Source organism: Astyanax mexicanus, chromosome 16, assembly GCF_023375975.1.
Source record: "Astyanax mexicanus isolate ESR-SI-001 chromosome 16, AstMex3_surface, whole genome shotgun sequence".
NCBI lineage: Eukaryota > Metazoa > Chordata > Actinopteri > Characiformes > Acestrorhamphidae > Astyanax > Astyanax mexicanus.
The window spans coordinates 26,493,908-26,519,491 of NC_064423.1; the positions used below are offsets into that span (position 1 = coordinate 26,493,908).

At 38.4% G+C, this 25,584-nt stretch overlaps 1 protein-coding gene across 15 annotated transcripts in view; it reads right to left on the reverse strand.

Annotated features, from left to right (window-relative positions):
- The window catches only part of sox2 (SRY-box transcription factor 2), a 156,183-nt gene that overhangs the window by 80,980 nt on the left and 49,619 nt on the right, over nucleotides 1–25,584 (reverse strand). The gene's annotated exons all lie outside the window — the stretch shown is intronic.

Here is a 25,584-nt window from a genome sequence, read left to right on the forward strand (position 1 = left end):
CACTGCTCTAAACAGCGCAACAGGACTGCTTAAAACACTGCAATAACACTGCTCAAAACACAGCAACACTGCTCAAAACACTGCAACAACACTACTCAAAAAAACGCAACAGCACTGCTCAAAACCCTGCAACAGTACAGCTCAAAACACTGCAACAACACTGCTCAAAACACTGCACCACTGCTCAAAACACTGCAACAACACTACTCAAAAAACCGCAACAGCACTGCTCAAAACCCTGCAACAGTACAGCTCAAAACACTGCAACAACACTGCTCAAAACACTGCACCACTGCTCAAAACACTGCAACAACACTGCTCAAAACACTGCAACAACACTGCTCAAAACACTGCACCACTGCTCAAAACACTGCAACAACACTGCTCAAAACACCGCAACAACACTGCTCAAAACACTACACCACTGCTCAAAACACTGCAACAACACTGCAACACTGCTCAAAACACTGCAACAGCACTGCAACACTGTTCAAAACACTGCAACACTGCTCAAAACACTGCAACAACACTGCTCAAAACATTGCAACAACACTGCTCAAAACACTGCAACACTACTCAAAAAAACGCAACAGCACTGCTCACAACACTGTAACAGCACTGCTCAAAACATTGCAACAGCACTGCTCAAAACACCTCAACAACACTGCTCAAAACACAGCAACAACACTGCTCAAAACACTGCTCAAAACACTGCTCAAAACACTGCAACATTGCTCAAAACACTGCAACAGCACTGCTCAAAACACCGCAACAGCACTGCTCAAAACACTGCAACAACACTACTCAAAACATTGCAACAGCACTGCTAAAAACCCTGCAACAGAACTGCTCAAAACCCTGCAACAGAACTGCTCAAAACACTGCAACAGAACTGCTCAAAACACTGCAACACTGCTCAAAACACTGCAAAAGCACTGCTCAAAATACTGCAACAACACTGCAACAGCACTGCTCAAAACATTGCAACAGCACTGCTCAAAACACCTCAACAACACTGCTCAAAACACAGCAACAACACTGCTCAAAACACTGCTCAAAACACTGCAACATTGCTCAAAACACTGCAACAGCACTGCTCAAAACACCGCAACAGCACTGCTCAAAACACTGCAACAACACTACTCAAAACATTGCAACAGCACTGCTCAAAACCCTGCAACAGTACTGCTCAAAACACTGCAAAAGCACTGCTCAAAACACCGCAACAACACTGCTTAAAACACTGCAACAGCACTGCTCAAAACACTGCAACAACACTGCTTAAAACACTGCAACAGCACTGCTCAAAACATTGCAACAACACTGATCAAAACACCTAAACATCCCTGAACTTTAGCTTTATATTAGCTTTATAACACATATAACACCATGGCAAACTTGATATTTGTCCAAACTCTCATTTTTAAAGCTAGCAGTTTTGCTTTGTGTTGCAAGAAAATAGTCAACCAAAAACTGAAAAGTGTGTGTTTGTCACTCAGTCAATACTAAGCGGGGTTATGAGGGCTGCATCGGTGTGTACTGCTAGTGTGTAGCTGGGCTGTAGCTGGAAGCCCCTCAGGTCTTCTCTGGGGGAAATGTGATTACATGTGTTTGAGTATGAGTACCTGCTGTTCCAGGATGCTGGGCCGGGGGGAGTGGAAAGCAGCTTACCACTGAGAGCCCTAAACTGTCAACCCACTCTGAGCCCCCCAGTCCAAACACGGCTGCTGGGGCGATGAGGCAGAAAACCCGGCTTTGTTTCAGCCAGCGGGACGTCGCTCATCACTCATCACTTACCTGCGGAGATTCAGCACTGAAACTACCGTGTGATTAGCTTGTCAAGATCAATACCGTTATCCCGCATGGTGTGGAAGACAGTCGGTGCACTGGTTGGCTGGTCAATTAATTAAAATTCGGTTTTATATAAAATACTAATCATAATATTTATCATATTTTTCAGATTAGATGTAATTAAGCAAAAAAAGTTTGTAAAGGCAGTTAGATTTGGGTAAGAATGGGTGGGTGAATGCAAAAGCAACACAAATTAACAATATTTCTTTTTGCCATCTAAAAGGGCTGCAATGCTACGTTAGAACAGTGAATTTGTCAACACTTCAAGCCAAGCGATAAGTATGGGAGGTAATGTAATCTAGCCTATGTGAAAATCCAGCCTCCAGTGTGAAAATGTTGGCCATTAACAATGTTATATATACAGTATATTAGCATTTCTGCTTATTTTCCTGGGTGGTGTTGGTTTTAGCTAGCTGGTTGGACTGTGGTTAGGTTAGCGTAGCTTGCTTTAGCTCAGCATTAACTTAGCTTAGCCTAGCATGGCTGGTTAGCGTTCTGGCAATTTTCGTTCCCTTTTTTCTACGAAAGACGAGCCAGCGCGTTACTCGGCAACGCGTCGGCGGAGAGATACAAGTTTAGTGTGAGAAGGCCGTGATGTTATCACGAAATATCATCACGGCTAGATCACTTCTCAACCAATCAGATTGTGAGGTCGGAACTAACTGTTGTATAATGTAAGTGAAATCATGATCAATAAAATGCAACATCTGTGTCATAATTAAATTTGATTTCTACAAAGTAATGTCTAATGAATTAAAAAAAACAAAATGTGTGCATACATATACATATTCACCTTCTTTAAAGTGAATAACCTTATTCAACAGTGTATTTTACAGTATCCAGCCGTATCCAAACTTTACAACCAGACAGACTTTACACATTTCCTACACACACACACACACACACACACACACACACACACACACACACACACACACACACACACACACACTTTACAGTACATAGCCATATTCAAACTCTTCACATATACCTACTTCACATTTCTATATTTAAACTTACATATATACAAAACACAACCACATTCAAACATTATGCATAATGCGTAATATAAAGCAACATCCAGACTTTACATACACACACACACTTACTTTAAAACATACAGCCACATTTAACCATTACACAGACACACACACATTCCAGCATATAAAACCATCCAGACTTTACAAATTAACATACTGTGGCGCGCAAGAGAAAGAATCTACATAAGTCAGCATGGCTCTTTTAAGGAAATACCCCTTATCAGGTTATTGCACACTTAGGGCACTTAGAAGCTTGAGTGAAACTGACTATACTACAATCACAGAAACTCCAGGAAAACCTAAGCCATGGTAGGTCAAAAACAATAACTTCTTAACCCACACAAATCTACAACATTACAGCACAGGGCATAATAATCAATACCAACACTCTCTTACATTTACGAACCATCATTAACACTATAACCTAAGGTTCTAGCTCAAAGAGTGGGCCAGTGGTGCATGCTGGGATAGGTAGGCCTATGCCCTGCTGCCCCTCCTACCTGAGCCCTCTGTACTCACACACACACACACACACACACACACACACACACACACACACACACACACACACACACACACACACACACACACACACACAGGCTGAATTACTTACAGTTTGTACTGCTGTTCACTACAATACTTTACACAACACAGCAACATTGAGATTTTACACATACACATATTTTACAGCACATAGCCATATTGAGATTCTATATGTGCACATGCATCACATCATATAGTCAAATCCACATTACTTACATCATACAGTCATATTCAAACTTTACATATTGCCTACACATACTGTTCAGTCTACAATCACAATTGCTTTACATATATGCTAAAAACTGGACACTCTGTTTAAAGGAATATTATTTTATCAAGATCTCAAAAACAGCAATGATTGTTTTTTTGTATCATCGTGGCCAACAGCAGACATTAGGGAAACTCAAGTGTAGACAGAACACTCCCCTTTACATCACTCCATTGAATAATATGGGCCAACAAAAAGAGGGAAATGGCATCCAGTGACCTGAACACTGCCCTCCTTCAGGCACTAGTATGAACAACACATCTTAAAGAGACCTTCTTCACTTCAATCAAGACATCAAGAATTGTAATTAAAATGCTTTTCTGCATTAAATGCTTCCTTAGCTGGTTGAAGGGTTCTTCAGATTGGGGAAAACAATTTGTAGATTTTTTTGTATTGGTTGTATAGAGCGTCAAAAACAGTACTACTAGTTTTACAGTTTAACAGAACTCGTTTTCAGCACTGTATAGTACATTCTTTGCTTAGATTGTGATTATGCCATTTAAGCATTTTATAGCTGAAGTCTGCTAGTCATCAAAATCTTAGAATTTAATTCATCCATCATGGATAACTGGATATGTTTTATATCTGCATCTGCGTTGTAAACCATCAGGTCAGTGGCACGTCTTTGTAGGTTGCAGAAGCTTTTAAGCTTCTGAGCAAATGTTTAAGGACCCCTAATGTATGTTACAGTGGCATTTGGACAACACCTCTTAATATAATAATAACCAAACATCCACCCATAGAGCCTTTTAGAGTATGATATTGCAGTATATTAAATTTAATCTGTATTCCTGTGAGAGAGGTCTCTGGGTTATTAAACTGTGAAACTAAGTGATATATCAGCTTCTATCCAAACAAGAGGCACCAGGATTAAAAATTCCCTGAGCACCTCTGATGGAGAGCAGAGTGTGGAGTGTGTCTCAGGCTGAAAAGCAAACAGAGTGTGTGTTAAACAGTGGCTCAGCAAGCGTCCCATCAGACGGCAGAGAGCGAATATCAATACAAAACCTCTGCAGGGGAGGTGTGATATCTCTCGCTGACTCAGCGTGGGGCCCCACGGACTCTAGGAGCCACAGGGGGCCTCGTATCCCCACACACATACACCCTCAACTCACACCTGGAGCTTAATGAGGTGCCAATGCCCCAGAGGCTTCTCACACTTTATTTACATGCAGCATGGCAGGGATTAGTGAGTGAGTGTAGAGGTTCAAGCCAGGTCGTGGCCTTATGTAGATATGAATATCAAATATATGGCATCAAAGCTGAAGTTATACTACTACTACAAAAACACCATCAGCCCTTTGTGATATATGTATATATATGAATATATAAATATATATATTCATATTTGGTCCAAATATAAGATCTAGAATACTAGAATTCATGTGGTATACCAGTGCTATTTCATTGGTGGCAGCAATAATAAATTACAAAGAAATCTAAAAGATGTCGCTCTGAAGGCTTTAAGGAAAAGCCACATGCTGCACACATTGCCAAGGCATGGCTGCAGATAAAGAAGGTATGGGTACTGGACTAGCTTGCCTGAAAATCCAGGGGAATTCTGAATTTCTAAAAAAAAAAAAAAAGCGACAATGATCCTCTAATATTGCACACCTTAAAGTGTGTTTGCAATGAGAATGGGCAAAATAACAACTTAAACATTTTAGGACAGTATGACATTACACTAGTAAATGCTTTATTGTCCCAGGCCTGCAGGAAATGCAGGAATAGATGTTTATTGAACTACAATGAACCATTTCACATAAAACGTGCTCTGATTTATGAAGGTTTTTTAAAGCAGAGGAATTACCCATTTCCCATAAATCCTCTTCTTTGGTCTAAGTTCTTTGCTTATACTGTGACATGTTTTAGCTTTATTTATTGTTTATGTTGGCAGATATTTAACAAGAAACACACCACACTCTAGCTAATGCTAATGTTAATGCTAAGTGTAATGAAATGGAAGCTGAATGGAATGGAAGTTAATCTCCATGAAAATCTCTTAACTTTAACAAAGTGAGTTCTTCCTGCCCAGTTTCTTTCCTGCATGCATTCCATTGTTGTGTTATTATCAGCACAACACACTGCAATAATGGGGCTAAGATGCTTAGACGGTTCCATGCTAGGTTCAGGCTTTTTGTCTCTACATTTCAACAAATTAGTACAAATTGCTTGTTGGCTAAGTCACTGCCAAACCTGCAGAAAAGACTTCCTAATCTGCCTCAAAGTGAGAAACTGTCAAGCAATTAGCTGAATTAGCCCTGAAGCTACAGCCTTAAAACAAAAGGAGGGTTTTTCTTGCTGCGGGGCGGGGAAACAGTGGTTTTTACATGGATCTGCATGACAGCTTGGCCCAATCAGCACAGCAACCAGACCCCCCTCCAAAAACCCCACTGTTCCAGCCTTTGTTGGCCCATGCTGGGAGGTTTTTAGAGAGGCTATCTGAAAGGCATTGTCAAGTGGTTGACACCTTGGCTCAATATTCGTCAGTGTTGCTGCATCACAATGAGAGGTGTGTGAATGCACTACCTTCGAGAGCTGAAGAATTTAACACATTTAAGGAGCTTGTTTTCCAACAAAGCCACTCCACACAACATTAACATTGGCCTATCAGCCCCGAACCTGGGCTACAAATACGGAAGAAAAGATCCTGCTATGAGAAGATTAGCTAACAAGGTTTTTACACAGAAGAATATTATGAGTTTTAGTCAGTAATGAAAACTGATAGTATTTGTTGCTTTTAAACACATTAAATATAAGGTATGCATAGTGCTGCCCAATGCTAATGTATTTTAATCTCTTTTAAGTTCTAGTGTATTTTTACTGCTATTTATGTAAATTCTACCACAGGTCTGTGGTAATACTATTTCTAGGCTTAGAAACATATGTACTTATGATACTCATTTTGATATACATTTTATTTACATAACATAAGATTAAAGAGTAATTACTGTGTAATTAGACATGTAATTAACTGAACATTTTCTTACACAATATCATTTATATTACATGTAGACCAGTTGAAACTAATTGAGATTTTACTTCACAGCACAAAAAAGTAAAAGTACGAGCTGATGGTTGTCCTTTTAGATGTTGTGCCAAACTCTACCACTTTACCAGTGTCCCTTTGGGTGTATGTGCTTCACACATCAGAACAAACAGATTACCCTAAACTATTTTATTAGTTTATAATGTGTTCATATACAGTTACAGTAGATAAAAAAATCTCCAGTGTTATCTGTTGCACCTATAGAAAGAGTCAGATTTCAGCACAATACAAGTTCTTTTCTTCTTCTATTGTTTAGTGGGTGATCATAGTCTGACGCAACTTTATGTAACTGGTCTGAAAGTCTAACCATGGTTTAGTTGAGCCAGGCTGTCAGCCCTTTTGGTCATACCAAATTTTGATCCTCTGGTCTGGACTATGATCTGCAGCACCTTTTAACCCAGAGTAGGTTAGATTTTTAATCTGCACTTATACACATGGTCATGTAAAAAGATGTCACTCATGAAAACATTTGCCTTTTATCTTAACTTGAAAGATTTGCTGATATAATTTGCCTGAAAATGATGGGAGCAAATGCGGTGTATTGGTGTAAATCTGGCTCCAAGGGAGTTGCAATACATGCATTGATGTAAATAAAGAATCAGCGCTTTCAAATTAAAAGGCTTTTGCTCTTGTTGGACGCACTATGTTTTTCTTGATTTTTCATTCAATACTCAGTTTGAATCTATAAATCACACTTATTGATTTTTTACTTACTGATTTCTTCAATCAAAGATCTCAATGTTTTTGCCACCAACATAAAAAAATCTACAAATGCTGGCCTTCGTTAGATCGCCCTCATTACCTATCAACAGAATACAGCAACATCAGTGAGGTGTCCCGTTATTAATAAAGGACGACAGAAACGTCGGCTGCACACAAGTCTGTGGAAAGGGGGTAATTAGACAACGTATGACAGCGAGGAATGGTGATAAGGAAAACAAGAAGCCAAACCACTGCACCTTCATGACACTTTTCACTTCAAAGTGGAATTTGGTTGTATTAGCACCCCTATAGCTCTGCAGGGATGTGGTCCAAGATAAACAGACATTTCCTCATGTCCAGATGTTGCTATTCAGGCTGCAGGGGCCAACAAGAAGAGAGCAGCTGACATCCAGTGGCCTGAAAAATACCTGCCCTCGTTCAGGCATTGGTATGAACAACAAGAAGTCCTTAAGAAATGGCTTCAGAGAAACTGCAGAGGCAAGGCTGACAGAAACAACATAAAAGCTTAGAGTATTTTGTCTAAGACCTGACTAGACACACCTTACCTTAAAACCCAGTTACCCCAAAAAAGAGGCAACACTTATAGACACATTTTTATACTTGGTTCTGAGAACATACCTATTTAAATTCCTTTAATTATTCTTTTCTATGATAAAGAATGTAATGTATGTGTCCTTTAACAAACATAAAATTTGGTATAATATACCAACAAAAATGTGTTCCACAGTTTTTTCAGGTCACAGAATCCAAAGTATAACCCATTCTGCTTTTCAGCATTTTTTTCTGGTAATGAAAAGGGTTCTTTTTCAAAAGTGTTTATACTATAACCATTTTTAAAAAGAGGTCCTTAAATAATCATTTATCCAGGGAAAAAACAATACAGATATTCGTTAGAATATAGTATATCCTCAAGAAATTAAGTCTTAAACTGTGTCCCAACAGTGTAATACACTCTAAATATTAACACGAACATGTGACAAAGCATTCTCCAGCTGATTCTTATCTATTTTATTTATTATTTATTCTCCAGCCTTTTTCCTTCATATAGGAGTACTAATGTATTACATTTTGTATTTTGTTGCTGTCCAATGAAAAACAATCATCTCAATTTTTGTACAAAAAATATATATTTGTTTGACATAATTTGAACACAAAAACTGTCTTAAACTCTAAAAGATTCTTGATTACCTGAATTACCTGAAATAAAATCTTTTAACATTGACTTCTGTTAAAGGTTAAGATGATTTTATCTCACTCCTGTAAAGTTGCTGTTTTTGAGATACATGTTTTTCATTGGACAGCGATGATATGTTACTAATGGTGCAATAAAAAAAAACAGTGGTTCTCCAGCTACCTGCTGCTGCCATTGTCTGCTTTCTTTTTTACTAATATTGTTTCAGTATCTTCCCCTTCATCATTCATTCTCAAAAACTAGCTAGCTTTAGCAACTAGTGTGCAACTGGAATACACCCTTAATTAATAAGAAGTTACAAGTCTATGTTCGTAAATAAGAGATATTAGAAAAAGTCATATTTACACAGGCAACATTAAAATGTATTTCCAACTAAAAAAGCTGAGCCTCAGAAAGGAAATGACCTGAGATGTTTTAAGTGATAGCCGCTCACTTTCCAAATAAAACGGTCCTGAATTTAAGATGAATTCTGTTTCAGGTCAGCCTGTATTTTGATATGCAGGTTTATTCATACAGAGCACTTCAGCAAATGTAACACTCTCCCTGTGAAACGCTCTCTGCCTTCCTCTCTCTCTCTATCTCTCTCTCTTTCTCTCTCTCTCGAGATCCTGCAGCCCTGATGTTTATCACCGGCCCATTCACTCCATATAGTAGTACTGAAGCTTTAGTTTGATTTGGTTACAGTGGTGTGTTCCACTTCATACGGGCTGCACTGATACACTGAGGTATGTGTGTGTTACGCTGCAGTAGAAAAGATACATTACCTGTTCAGGAACAAAGCTTTGATCAGAAACGCGCCCACAGGCAGACTGATTGTATCATAAACTGAGTCTAGACTTTGCCGTTCAGATGTTCAATGTTTATTAACTTTAGAGTTTACATAATTATTTATTTATTTATATATTATTTATATATATTTATTTACTATATCTTGTCCTGGGTCACACAAACCGTAAAATATATGCATCAAAGCTAAACAAAATACACAGCTAATATCATATCATATCTCTACAATATAAGCTGATTTGAACTATTCAGTAAATACTGAACTCAATTATATTCCAATTTCTCGAATCTAATAATTTAGCATCTTATTTAAATTTCTCTTTACCCACTTTTTTACAATATCAGTGTCTACTCTGAATTCTAGTGTCTGTAAAGAAATAAAATGTTCACTATGAATTATTCATTATCTACTGTGAATAATTCAGTATCCACTATACTGTCATATATACTATATACTATGCATTACTCAGTACTGTAAATTATTTAGTAACCCTTATAAACTATCCAGCATCTATCATGGATTGCTCAGTGTCTATTATGTATTTTTTTAAAACAGACTATAAATTATTCAGGATCCATTATGAATTATTCAGCATTTCTGTAAATTACTTCCTCAGTGTTTAGTAGTATTTATTTTGAACTACTCAAAATGTACTGTGAATTACTCAGGATAAACTATGAATTATTCAGCATCCACCATGAATTGTTAGGTATTAGCTAAATAACTATGCTATACTAAATGTAATTTGGTAACTGCATAATTAGTTGCACAGTTACTTACAAACCATAAAGTAGTGTAAATGGACAAAGTGTGGAAATTAAACTTTCCACACAGTTTCTTTACTCACTAATAAATCCTATAAAAATTACAGGATGACCTTAATGTTATATTAACGATTTTGCTAGTAAAACAATTTTAACAGAACACAATGGAAATCACCGGCAGTGAAAAGATGTGGTTTGACACTTTCTCACAAGTCGAATGAGGTTCAATAATCAATTAGTGCATTGATCAGACCTAATGAAGGATCAATCACATCTGCTTCCAAGCCAAGGACTCTTACAGCTGTGAAAAAAATCCCCCTTGGATCCAAACACTATCTTTGTTTACGCTGTCACAATGAAGGTTATCTCTGTGGGGATGGCAGCATCAGGTGACAGCTATTTCCCATGATGCTGCAGAAGCAGTCAAGCTGTCCATCGAGCTGTCAGCTGACCGCTGGTTCCCATGGTTCCCCCCGCTGCCACTCTTCCTCTCTGAAAGCCTCTATTATGTGCTGGTGTTGGAGAGGAACTGTTCCGACTTTGATAAGCTATCACTGCTCCCAGGTGAGTGCTGGCCAACCCGGACAAAATCAGGGCGAGAAAAAAACAGCAGCAATAAAGCAGCCGGACGTTTATCGGTCACTAAAACAAAACTACAGCTGCAGTTTTATAGCAAACATGCTCTGACCCCCTTAACATCTATATGTGTGTAATTCTATTTTAAGACACATGCATAAAAAGAGAGTTTTTATCAACTACTTTAAGGATATTCAGTGTTGGGTTATATGGAACATTTTAAAGTGCAAATCTAATGGAGAACATAAAAATAAAAAAAAATGTGTACATATACACATAAAAAGGTGTTTTAAAGGTTTTTTTTTTTGTTTAGTTTTTTTTTTCCCCCAAAAAGAACCAATGCTGGTTCCATAATAGACCCAGCACATTTGTGCTAATATGCTAATGTGATGTGGCAATACACTTGATTTGATTGTTTTGATTAAAACTTAGTAGTAGTAATAGTACTCAGTATTCTGGTCAGACTTCCTTGAGTTCTCTAAGATAGTGAAAACAGGAAAAGACCAGAGAATCTGCATTGATTGCAAAATAATTTTGATCAATTGTAGTCCACCACAATAAAAATAATCAAGGTATGCAGTGCATTATTGAAAGCAATAAAATTCTAATAAAAAAATATATACAAAGTTCTAATAAACATTTTGATTAGATTTTAGGTGCTTTTAGAACTAAATTGATGTAAATATTTGTTTTGGTATAAAAGAGGCAAACTCATTTAAGGTAACATATTATAAGGACACATTACATGCAGTGTAGTGTCATTGGGGCTGGACTTTTTTTTTTTTTTGGAAAGCCCGACTCTGTGTCCTCCTCTATTGAAAAGAGAAGAATGACATGTCATTAGCACATTTTGGCTAAAGCGTGCTAGTGGAACAGCAGCTGACTGCCTGACTGACAAATGGAACTTTCTTTGACAGATAAAAGACAACAGGGCCACTGACTGACTAATGATAACCATTAGCTCTACATGCGTCCTGCGAGTCCTTTTACTGTTTATGAACAATGTCAGTGGTTTTGATCCTGCATTGCTAACTGTGCTATCTAACATTTCTGAAAAAGTCACTCCTATCTTAGCAAGGTAGCAATGAAAAAAATTTAATCAACCACTTCAAATAAAAAACAAATGCAGTCCAACAACAATAAATTAAGCTCTTTAGATTGATTGATAGGCTTAAATTGTCTTAAAATCATACAATAAGATATCTAGTTTTGTTGGTCATGTTACTGAACTATGCCAGAACAATCGATAAGTTTCACAAAAAATCTAATGTTTAATTTTTGTCACAACAGTAGACTATGTAGAATATGCAGTCACATGCTGAACTATCTACAAACATTTTGTTCATCAGTGCAAAAAACTATTCAAGCAGACAAATTGCACGATCCTTGAGTTGTCATGGTTCTATTTAGTTTTTTTTTTGGTGTGCATCCACTTTTTATTTAAATTTAACATTAAATTTTCAGGCCCATGGTTGATTTATAGTGAAGAACACTTTAATTCAACACGACACGAGTAAACATTCCTCGTTTTGGGATTTTGGTAAAATGTTCCCCCCCTTTTAATTATACAGAAGATATGTTCATCTATTCAAATGGAAATGAATTCATCTCTGGCTTCTCAGAATTTTTACATATGTCTCACAGCCTGTTCGCTTTTCAGTGGGATTCAGACCATTTCTGAGGCAGTAGCCAAACAGATAGATAGATAAATAAATAAATAAATAAATAAATAAATAGACAGATTGAGAGATAAATAAATAAACAAGTTTTTTCATTCCCACAGTTTCTCAGCAACATATTCATCCTCTATCTGTCTCTCTCTCTCTCTCTCTCTCTCTCTCTCTCTCTCTCTCTCTCTCTCTATGTCCTTCAGTTTTAATTCTTTTAAACACAATTACAAAAAAAAAGCTCTCTCTTGGTTCTCTCAGATTTTAATTAGCCGTGTTCAAGGCTTCTAATCCTGTAAAAAAAAAAAGTGTAACTACCACCACCTTGTGTACAAACATCTCCCTGCAGGACAGGAGGGCGAGAGTGTGTGTGTGTGTGTGTGTGTGTGTATACGTGTATGGGTGTGTGTGTGGGATTATCTTGGAAATGAAACATGACACCAAACAGAGCTACCAGACTAGTGGTGTGTGTTTACTTCACTCAAGCTGAGAAAAACACACACACTCAGGGTTTTATGTCAAACTCAGCACTGCGTCAGTGACATAGTAATAAACAGGAGGTCGGCCGGCTACACCATTTCATTACCCGAGCTGCCAAAGAGAACCAGCACGTCGGAAAATGTCATATTGTCTCAGTATCGCATTTCACATCCACGCCATTCCAGATAGAAATAATTGTCAGGGTTTCCTTTTTCCCTAATTCATTTTCGTAATGGGTTTAGCGTTCAAACATTTCTGATCATTACCAAAACTGATGGAGAACAAATTGAACGAAGCCAGGCTCTGGAAGCGGCCAATCGAGTCTGCAGAAGAAGATACACGCATCTTGCCTTGCCCTGCTCTGGAATTGAAAAAAATAAACGATCTTCCAAATGAGCAAGAAGCTGCAAAGAAAAGAGAGGGACATGGGACATCACCATCAGGAAATAGGCTTTTTCCCTCTCGTGGTGAGCGAAGAAAAAAAAAAAGGACAATAATTGATTTTCCTTTTTCTGTTTTCCTCTAGTGTGAAATTTCCTTTTGCTATCATCTAATCTAGTCATATCTTCTCCACGGTCTGCATTACACTTTCTCCTCGTCTTGCTAAGGCTGTGAAAGGTTGTTTGTTCTGCTAATTAACTTTATTACCTTGATAGCTCCCCACAGCCTTTGACGAAAACAATTACCATTCTTTTTCTCCCTCTCTCTCCCCCCCTCTCTCTCTCTTGCTCTCGCATGCTCTCTCTTACCCCCCCCCCACCCCCCCTCTCTCTCTCTCTCTCTCTGGCAAAAAGACTATTAATTAGAATTGGGGCCTGGTTCCTGCCACGTTAGCCTGCCATGTTCCCAAGCCCTCGAGCAGGATAGCATTACATTGTCAGTAGCAATTTAGCTCTCATCTGTCTCTGCTAATTATTGTCACATTCATCAAATTCATCAAGGAAAGTGCTCTCAGAAGGATTGCATATTTGCAGTTAATATAGCATAAACTGGTATTAACCATCACCACATTTGTGATGATGAGAGGGACACAACTTATTCATCCCTAATTAGAGCAAGCTGGGTAATTAATTATACATTCCGCCTTATTACTTCAGAGCCCCACATATTGTTTGTGGAAAAACTGGAGAGGGAGCAAAGGGAGATAGCTGGAGAAGGCAAGAGCCAATGGGGGGAGGGGGGGAAGTTGTTCGGGAATGGAGATGGGGGGCTGTCTATGGAGGGGAGGGGGGGTGTCTATGAGGGGGGTTGGTGGTGATGTGTTTTGTCACATGTCCTCTTCCATAATTCCCACCTGACAAATGTCCCAAATCAGGAGGAAATTGCAACTTGTCATCCACCAAATAAACTGCCATAATAACTGATTAACGATTAGCACCTGTGACAGGTGCGCCGCATGTCAGGAGATGAGCTTCTTCTACTAGAGAAACATAATAAATCACTCAAAAACACTGTAGACTTATGCACTGGCTTTAAAAAAACAATCTGGAGTTTTTTAAGGCTAAATAATGTAGCGTGTTAGTGCCCATACTTTTCACAGTGTCGTGCCACATAAATAAGGAAATTACACACTGATGTAGCTCATACTGAGGGCAAGCAGGAGTTTGAGCTCTTAAATCAAATGTACACAACTGCCTCCTTTCTCAAGCAAAGCTGAAAAATATCTGCAATCTAGATTTAGTTTTCAGTTTAACACTGGAGTTACAAATGCTTAGTTTTAGCTGCTTATGCAAAAAAAACAAAGGTCAGACAAAATGTACCCTTCAGTACAGTAAAATACAAGTTCCTAATAATTTTACACGTAAAAAGTACATTTTCAGTGTTTCAGACAGTAAATCACACTTTAAAAATGCTAATGCAGCACAGGTAGTAGTTTCAGAAAGACAAAGGGCACTGTGCAAATTGGTCATTGCATCCACAAGTTAGTTACAATGCTATTTGAAAAACTGTTTGCCAATGTGCTAATTATTAAAAGCTCATGGCTAATGGTATGTCATACAGTGTCAAAAAATCACATAAGCAATTTCAAGTTTACTCAACACCTTCGTACCCAGTGCATAGTAAATTTGCCATCCAGTTAGCACCAGACTATTAAGCTTAGCCTCAAAGATACAGCACAAAACATGATGAACAAACTTCAGACACCAAATGTCTTGGCTACCATAAAAGTGGTGAAAATGTGCTTATTGGCTATGAATAGCTGTCATAGTACAGCATTTTTATACAATGTCATTTTATACATGCTGTTTTTGTAGTGATCACATGCTCCATATAAATAAAAAGTCTGCTGAATAAAAACAAGTTTTTGTCCAGCATAGTGTATGTTGCATTTGATTCAGGCCATGCTTAACCATGCTGGCTGACTGAGTCAGCATGACCAACAATGCCAGACTAATCAGCCTGGGTCATGCTGGTTGTCTAGCTTGGTTTGGTTGATCATGCTTGTAGACTAAAGCATCAAACTCAAACAAAGACATACCCAATGGTGGTCTAGAGCGTATCTGATCAACATGCTTTACCACATTTTGTTCAGCAGTCTGCACAGCCTTAACCTGGTTCTGGTTTAGTTGGTGTACCAAATGTTTAAGGTATCTGATTTAGGAAAATATTGTATTTACGTATTTTGTTGGAATATGTGTGTTTGGATAAGTATATTTTGGGTATAATAGATACTAGTGGTTTATGAGATTAGAACTGGCCTTTATTTGATTTTTTATTTGATCCACAAACACTGGAAAAAAAAAAACGATGTACTAATAGCTTTTGATCACTGATCAGACATGCAGTCAATCAACTAAGACAAGTTTGATACAATATATGGACAAAGGTTTTGGGACACCTGTCCATCTGTCCTCTCTATTATTATTCACTACAGTTGTGATTCTGAAAAGATTGCTAACTAAAATCCATCATGATATGTAAGCTTTGCAATGAAAATAAACCCTAACAAATTCAGCATAAACACAATCTAGAGCCATAAACTATTTAAAGGGGTTCTATGTATAGTACTGAAAATGATTGTTGAATGAGCTAAGCTAAACTATTCTCAACATCTACAAGGCTACCCTTCTGTATTTGTATTTGAAGAACAAACAAAAAAATTACTTTCCATTCTTAAACTGTTCTCTTCAGTATATGCAGACTGTACTTGGGCCTTATTTTGTCTCTCCCCCTTCCCCTAATGTAGTGACCAGGATATTTTGTGGAACATCTACTCTTTTGGCACGAACACATCCGCCTCAGTCCCCGCAGACTCCACAGGAAGCCTCCGGCTCATCCCATCTGCACCCGCTGCACAAACACTTCTCACCGTGCTACAATTACACACCACACATTTAATCACCGCGCACAATGGCGTCCCGGGACATCAAGCTTCTCCATCTCAGGGCTGTGCGTTTACTCCAGGGGCTCGGAGCCAGGCTGCTGTCCAACACCGAATCTGACCTAAAAGGAAGAGCTGGTTTTGTCACTGGGCTCAGAGCAGGTAACTGTCATAAACTGCACTGCTTTGGGGGATTACACACCTCATATCATATAACAACATCAGGACATCCAGTGCATGACACTCTATACGTGGCTTTATGTGAGCAGAGAGGGAAGATACTGACACTGCACAGCAAGGATTTCAAAGCTAGCATGTCCAAATGTTCCTTGAGAAAATTGCCACCTTAAATCAGTGAATGTTGGGACAGTATGGTAGATTTAAATACACAAACCTTTTATTTCATTGCAGAGAGTATAAATTCAAGAAACACACTCCACTTAATTTCATTAGAAAATATAAATCCATTTGTGCATTTTAGGCCTGCAAGAAATACTTTTCTCATGCATTTACTGATGCACTGGACATAATTTACCTCTAATGTCTGTCAAAACATCCTTTTGTGAATACTGCTTTGTACCAAAACATGATTACAATCTTCTGTTTAAAATCATATTATTATTAATTGTTATTCCTTTCATTCCTGTTTTGCATTGTGCTGCAGGTCTGAAACTTAGGAATGGGTGCATATAAACAAATTAATACACATTGAGACATTGATCATGTCTTATTGTCATTTTGACACAAATAAGGCAAGTGGATGCTTTAAAATAGAAAAAAAAATCAAGGCAAGGCTATATAAATAGGCTTACAGAGTATTACAGTATATTCAATGTAAAAAGTGGACGCACGGTCAAGAGAAGGCATGAAAGAGGACAACTAGATCTTATTGATATGTTTTTTATTGTACAATGTCACATCTGTCATGGGAAATTAGCTTTTTGAAACCAGGAGGAGTGACTATGTATGGAAAGCACCATGCATTTCAATCAAACCCTGGGAAACTTAATAGCCAGACGACAGGGCTACATGTGAAAGAACCAACGAGGAACATGCTCAACCCCTGAGCGGATTGTGGCCCGTCACATTCCTTAAGAATGTCACACTAAAACGAAACATGTGCCGGCCGATCTTGGTACACAGTGACCCTAAATACCACCGAAGCAAAACCATTAAGTCCAACATTTCGCCCAGAAGTGTTTATCTGGGGAGGATGGCTTACATATCCTCTGGAGCAGATATTGAAGCTGATTACACAATGGAGAAATACCAGAGAGGGGACCACAAGGCCAAGCCCGGCAAATAGGAAGAGAAAATCTTAATCTGCAACACAATGGTGCACTCTTGAAACCCTATCATTTTCACTTCCACTGAGTCTGCTGTCTGACTGTGAATGAAGTGAAAGGAGTGGATAGTGTCGAAAATTGGATCAGAGCTAACATTCGCTCATTTTTATCAGCGGCTGCCAAAGGTCATCTGACATAATAGATGATGAATTTAAACCCCACGGATTTCATTTGCAATTTTCAATTTAGCGCGGCCTCCCGAAACCCTGCGGCGATAAGAGTTTTCTCCTATCGTGGCCTGTCACAAACATCAAGGATAGGTGTGAACTCGCAGGATAGAGAGAAGGAACGAGTCGCATATCCTCAGAAGGAAAGATAAGGCTGCTTGGTGGAATGAGAGGAACTGGACGGTAAATTTGAGGAGGTATGTGTGGGGAGAATTTTGCTAAATGCCATTTCTGACAAGCAATTGAGAACAGCAGCTCAGCTGGAATCAAATTAGCCTTGTGAAAAATGCTAGTGCTCATATTTCCTTTTTTTTCAGAATCTAAAGTGTCCTCAATGTTTGCTGTATTTCTGAATTGGAAAATTATATGGGAAAATTTAAAATGTATGTAAATAAAAACACAGCAAGAAGTGACTGCTGAAAGGACAATGAGTGTGTTTACCAGTAAAACTATATATAATATTAGAAAAAGACAAAAAAAATAGCAGTGGGGTTTGGACCAATGAGATGTAGACCAGAGTAGACAGCACCATTTCTGGATTATATAGACATGTGGCTTTATATTTACATGATAAAGCTTTAACTATTTGTGAAATGCACAGTAAACCACATTTATACACCAAAATAAATTAAAAATTAAGTTTTCTGAGTGCATGCAGGGATTTCCAGTACAAAACCATGCCTGTTTTTAACGTAATGTCGCCTGAGGGCTCAAAGATCACCAGCAACCATTGACCATTAGCCTTGTCCCTTGCCACAAGGAACTCTCCAGTGTCTCTGAATCATTTCATGATATAGTGTACTGTACATGGCAGGATATCCAGATATCTATTCGCTAATCATTTTCTAATCTGCTTCATTTAATTACATTTTTTGTTGGGACAACAAACTGTGAATTATATATATATATATATATATATTTTTTTTTTTTTTTTCACAAACACACACACTATTTACCACTTCCTCATTAGCTGAAAGAGAAAATAATGACTCCTACGTTTGTCCTGTAATATTTCACGCCTTGTTAACCTTTAATCGCACTAAAACGCACTTATCAGGCCTTAATACACCAAAGCCTGCTGTGATACATTATCAAGACATATTATACCACCGTTCAGTCAGCTTTGGAAGGGAATCCAGTAAAGAAAAAGAGAAAAAAATCAAATAAATAAATAAATAAATAAGTAAACTGCTCTATCCAATTCAATTTAGCACTGGCAAAGGACAGCTGACTGTCATTGAAATAAGGCAGGAGCTGAGCTGAATTGGGGGAGAGAGGCACTCACAGGCACTTGGCAAGCACGAGTGTGTGCCAGGCAAGGAATGGAAATCACACGGAACAGCTGTGACTAATACCATCTTGTAAGTGCTAGCCCCAAAGAAATCGTAGAGTGCTTCAGAACAATTCAGCGAGCGAAGGGAGAAGGAAAGGAGAGAGAAGGAAAGGGGGAGAAGGGGGGGTTGAACTGGAGGAGGAGATTTTCCTCAAAAGCAAAATGACGGAGTGTTTCTTAACAGGAGAAAGAGATGTACAATAATAGCTCTGATTGAGGCGTGTTTGGAAATGTAATGGGCAACAAATTGTATGAGAGGACTGAGCTTTGCGTTGAGTCGTCAGTAAAACAAATGCATTCTCTGGGGGCCATTCAGTCTGTGATATGTGCAGGTTACATGATGGATGCTTTAAAACCTCAGTGTGATGAGCGTGATGACAGCTCTAATGCATTGCTCTGCACAATAACGGAACGGGCCAGTCCCCAGTGCATTCACCAGCATGCCTAATACGTCTTAATTAGGCCCGTTACTAACGTGTAGGTAGCCATTGCGGCCTGATTCATCATTTGGAAGGATTGAAATTTGAGAAAAGAATAAAGCAGCTTAAGCGTGAGGCTGTTGAGAAGAAAAAAAGGTCCTGGTAAAGATCATGCAAGGACAGAAACAGAAAGAAAGAGAAAGACAGAGAAAGAGAGAGGGAAAGTGCCTTTGCTCTCATCCGACTGAGAGAGAGAGAGTGAAAAAGACAGTGAGGAGTCTTCCACGGCCCAAGAACAATGCTGACGGATGCGGCTCTGAAACTCTGGGCCGCATGACAAGTGTCTTCATCGGCGCATTAATTGCTCAAATTGAAGCCGCGCCACATCTCTCCAAACTAGACGTAGCTGTGAGTTCCCTTTGATATGATAATGGCATGCTTCTTAGCGGAGGGAAATGCAAATTGCAGGCGGTAATTTGGTGGCATGCACCTGCCCGACATGCTGCCTGTCTCACCGCGGCCCCACACTCCACGCTACACACACTCCGACTCCAGTACCATGCACACAAAAGCCCCACACCGCTGAATTGAGGCCGCCAGAGCTCCTACCTCTCTCTCTATCTCTCTTTCTCCCTCTCTCTCTCTCTCTCTCTCTCTCTCTCTCTCTCTCTCTCTCTCTCTCCATACACAGATGCTCTTGGCTCTTCGGCCATTGTGTGGCTGCTTGGGAGGAAATCACCAGATGCATTTAAACGCCAAACTGACAATCAGGCTGCTTGTAAGTCATCAGGTTTTAGTGTGTGTTGCTGATAAGATACATTTGGCCATGTTTCATTCCTCATTTTTTAACTGATGCTAATGCTAATGTTATTATAATATTCTAAAATTATCACTCGCGCTAAAACCTAAAAACGCTATTTTATTTTTCATTTATTTTACCTATTTTCTACCCTATTTAAAATGCCATTTACCCTATTCCCTTTCCACATAAGCTCCCCCATTACTAGCAACGACCCCCACACTAGAAGGGTAAAGACTGCCTCTGCCTCTTTTTCCAACTGCTGCTGTTAAACTGCCGCTGAGGTATAATCACTAGGCAGCCAGCATACTCCAGGGCAAGGGCTGGGTTCCCAGCCCCAATACATCAGCTAACAGATGCCTGTGCTGACCATCATCACAAGTGATGCAAGGAGAGGGTACCCTCTACTCACTCTGAGAGAGCAAGACCAGTGTATGCCTGTTCATTTTTGACATCTGCTCGTTGTTTTATGTTAAATTTCTTGAAGAATGGACAGATAGAAATACTCCAAAATGACAAAATCAATAAAATCTTTTTACACTGATTTCCACTGAAAGGAGGGTCACTTAACAAATAATTTTAGCCTTTTCACTGCAATGTGTACAAGCACAATAGTCACATTGCAGAATGCCCAATGCCATGTAAAGTAGATTAAACAATACATGCCATGCCTTTTTTTAGATACAAAAAGACAAAAAAATCTTATTGTTCTCATTTCTCATGACTTATATTAATTGATAGTTAAGAAGGCTTTTTCTTCTCCTGTAAAGTTGTCATCTTGGGAACACATGGTGTGATCATGTTTATATGTCAAAGAACCATTTATTTCAGTTTCAGTTAAGACCTTCATTAAACACTAGTAGTAACAATTAATTTTTCATGTGAAAAAGTCAGAATTCCATACTACTTCAATTCAATACATATCATTTATTATGCTGTATTGCATATCTACTATGATTTAGTATCCACTATGAATTATGTGGTAGTTACTGTCAATTATTTAGTACCTCCTATCAATCATCATGTACAGTAATTATGCAGTATTTACTATTGCTTACTATACTATGCATATCGCCTACAAATGGTCCAGTATTCATATTGAATTGTTCAGTATCCAGTATGAAGCTAACGTAGAGTTGAAACTGAAGTCATGTTCAACACAGGGGTCTTTGAGTTTGAGGGGTTAAGAAGTTTTCTGTGTGTAACTTGTGAATCACAGGCTTCCTGGGTGCTGAACAAAGGTGCAGCTTCATGGCTGACTGCAGGACACTCGCAGGAGCTCAGCAGTCAGGAATGCACACACACACTCTTTTAGGGATGGAAATGTGACCGGGCACTTGGCCAGTTACTCCAGCAGCTCAAAACGGCCTTAGAGAAACTGTGAACGGTCTGTTATTCCCCTGGCAGTGTCAGAGCTGATGAAGTCAGTGTGAAGCTGAGCTGGGAGTGTTGGCGGAGATGCTGCAGGATGAACAGTAGCCGTTACGGGAAGCAGTGTGTCAGTGAGTCAGTGGCCGTTAGCACCGTGCGTCACACTCCCACTGCGGTCAGCCACCCCACGGCTATGCGGTCATCCATACTGCTGCCAGCTCACTGACCTTTATCACTCTGCTCACTCCTGCATGCTCTCCTCTGGACCGGACACACACACACACACACACACACACACACACACACACACACACACACACACACCTGCTGGACTTACTACACACACCTGCACTTCCGCCAGTGTCAGATGTGCTTGGCCTTTTTTTACGGAAATAATGTGAAGCTTTAAGACTTCTTAAAGTGTCTTAAAGTGCAAACATTTACATAGTTTTTATTGTATTTAAAATTGAGATTAGCAAAGGAGCAAAAAAAACTGTAGGCTATTTATAGCAGTTACAGTATACTCCATATTGGATACTAAATAACTTGCAGCAGATATTTAATGAATGATAGTAAAGACTCAATTAATTCATAATATGAATTGAATAATTCCTAGTAAATGTTTGATACTTCTTAAAGGAACATTTCACAGTGGATACTCAGTAATTCATAGCAGATTTATAGCATAGTAGATGCACAATAATTATAAGTGAATACAGAGGAATTTATCATATGTACTGAATAATTCATTAGAGATGCTTGATAAATCACTTTAGTTAATATAAGAATTAATGGTGGATACTGAATAATTTATAGAAGATACTTGATCATTTATATAGTAGTTTGAAGAAAAAAAGTCATAGTGAATACTGAACAATTCAAAGCAAATACTTGATAATGCATAGACATAATCAATCATAGTGGATACTGAACAATTCATACTGTGTAAAGGGCGTTCATTTAAAGTGTCGTGACAACAGCCACTTACTATCCGCTGGGGTTCCCCAGGGCTGGATACTAGGACCTCTTCTGTTCTCCATCTACACCACCTCTCTAGTTCAGGTTATACACTCACATGGCTCCTCCAACCAAAGCTTTGCTGATGCCACCCAGCTCTATCTGTCCTTTACGCCTAATAATCCTTCAATCTCTGCAAGGATAGCACAGTGCTTCTCAGACATATCCGCATGGACGATGGAAATCTAACTTCAACTAAACCTATCCAAGACTGAACTTCTGGTTATACCAGCAAAATAATCTTTCCAACACAACTTCTCCATAATTCACCATACTGACCCCCTCTCCCACTCCTTACTGAGCTCCACTAGCTACTGTTTGCTGCTCGTTTTTAATTCAAGGCCCATACAATTGCCTACAGGGTGATAACAGTACAGCTCCCTCCTTCTTGCACCTGCTCCTAAAGGTTTATGTTCCCTCCTGGGCGCTGCGCTCCTACAGAGATCGTCCCCTAGCTTTGCAATCCAGACTGGTCTCATATAGAGTTCCCCAATGGTGGAACAAACTACCTTTTATGACTAAAGCAGGAGCATCCTTCAACATCTATAGGAATCTCTTAAAGACAGTTCTTTAAAGAGCACCTACTCTCCTGAAACCCCTGACAAACTAAGTACTTCTAACTGCTCCCACATCTTTTCTCCTCTATCCCACTATTTCCCTTTGGATTCCTTTTAGCCCAGTCAAAAAGGTTTTTGTCCTGGACTGTCCTCTATTGCTAATGTACTTCATTATTAATGTCCACTAATTATTAGCATTATTTAGCGCCTGCAAAATGCAAGGTAATGTAAAAAAAATGTACTGAATAATCCACGGCAGATACTTGATACCTCATAGTAGTAGAAACCTCATGGTGGATACTCAATAACTCATAGCAGATAATGAATAATTCATAGTAGTTAATGAATAATTGATAGTGGATGCTAAATATTTCATACTATGTACTGAACCCTTTATTGCAGATCCTTCATTTGATGCTTCATGGTGGATACCTAATAATTTATATGTATATAATGCATCATTAATAGTAGATACCCGGTACTTCACAGTCATTATATTTCAATACTATCTAATATATACTTAATAAAAAATAGCAGACGTTTATTTTAATTACCAAATCATTCATAGTAGTTTCTGAATAAGAAGCCTTTAAGATAAAATTCAAAATATAGGATGAACAGCTAATTTAAACAGCACACATCCGTTGCCCTTAAAGTTGACTTAATATTGTCACAATAAAAACTCTAATAATAATATCAATAACTCATTAAGGATTCAAAATTTGAGAAGCCCACCAAATATTCATCAACAAAAATGCATCACTCTTTTTATTAATTTGTTATTCTGCTGAGGACATTACCATAGGTTTAAACAGAGATACTAAGAATAAACATTATTAATGTGGGATTAGGTCATAATGAGTGTAATTGGTGGAGAATTGCTGGGGCCAGGGGGTCATTTACTGCATAAACTCCTCTAATGCCCACTTTCTAGCACTGAGATCAGCAGAGAGCACTTCCTTCATACAGGCCTCCATATGAATATTAATGAGGCTCGAACTGGGCCAAAGTTCATGTTGGGGATTCAGTCCAGTCTGATCATTATCTGAGCTCACACAAGTGCCAAATAGGGGCCTACACAGCCTCATTAGAGAAATGTTTGTCCCTCAGACGAAGGAGAGTGGAAAAAAGGCCTCGTGTCTTGTGCCAAGTATCATATTTCTCTGTCACTATAACTACAAGCATTAGAGCTAAGGAATAAGTCCTCGCAGGCTGAGCCAGGTTGTCAAAACATTATTCACAAATTAAAACACATTTCACAAGGTTAAAATTAAAATTCCAAACATTGCTGTCATGCAAATTCCATATAAACATGTTTTCTTCTAGTAAATCAATGAAATTGAATACATTCATGCCAGCCAGGAGAAATTCCTCTCCTGTGTGCAAATGTTCTATGAGAAGAAGTGTCTTTCCTGCTGTCTGACTGATAGAGATCACAATAGCAAAAAATCTAAAAATTAGATTTGATCTAATCTAATATCTAACTTATCTAAAATGACTTACCAACTCTAAGAGCATAGACACTGTAGCTGTAGCAGAACCAGAGCTCACCACTGCTGTAATTTCCCAGCCTGCCTGTGGAAAGCCCTACCTGCTAATTATTTCATACAGTGAAAATATGCACAGTGACGAGAGCTCTTATAGTATTAACCAAGATTATATTACATATACCTGCATGACTCAGAACACCTACAGCAATGCACACTGTCTACAAACAAACATAACACACACCTCCAATTAGAAAGCTGTCAGATCTACAACAATTTGCCATTTCCCTCATTCAATTCAAAGGTATTTGCACAGTAAGGCAGATTAGAAACTCAACAGGTCCTTTGAAAGGGTGTGTGGCCTTCACATAACAAAAATGTTAAACATAATTTTATTATTTATTAGCTACTTTGAAATAGTATGTATCTGTTTAAGTATTTAGCATATACTGTGAATTATTTAGTACCTGCTATTAATTATTCAAAATACACTAGGAATGTAGTAACCTCTATAAATAATGAATTGTCTATTATGAATTATTCAGTGTACACTATGAATTATACTCAGTATTTGCTATGAATATTCTTATACTACTTTGAATCAGTAGCCTATTATTAATAAGCCTGTAATTAATATTTTAGTATTTACAATAATTATTTTCAATATACTGTACTTTTTTTTTTAGAAACGAGTATAAATTGTTTATTTCTACTATTAATTATGTGTATATACACTACACGCCAATAAGAATTTACAATTAATTATTTGTTGTTAACTTTTGGAAATTTTGTTCCCACTATGAGATATTAGGTATATTCTGAGGTA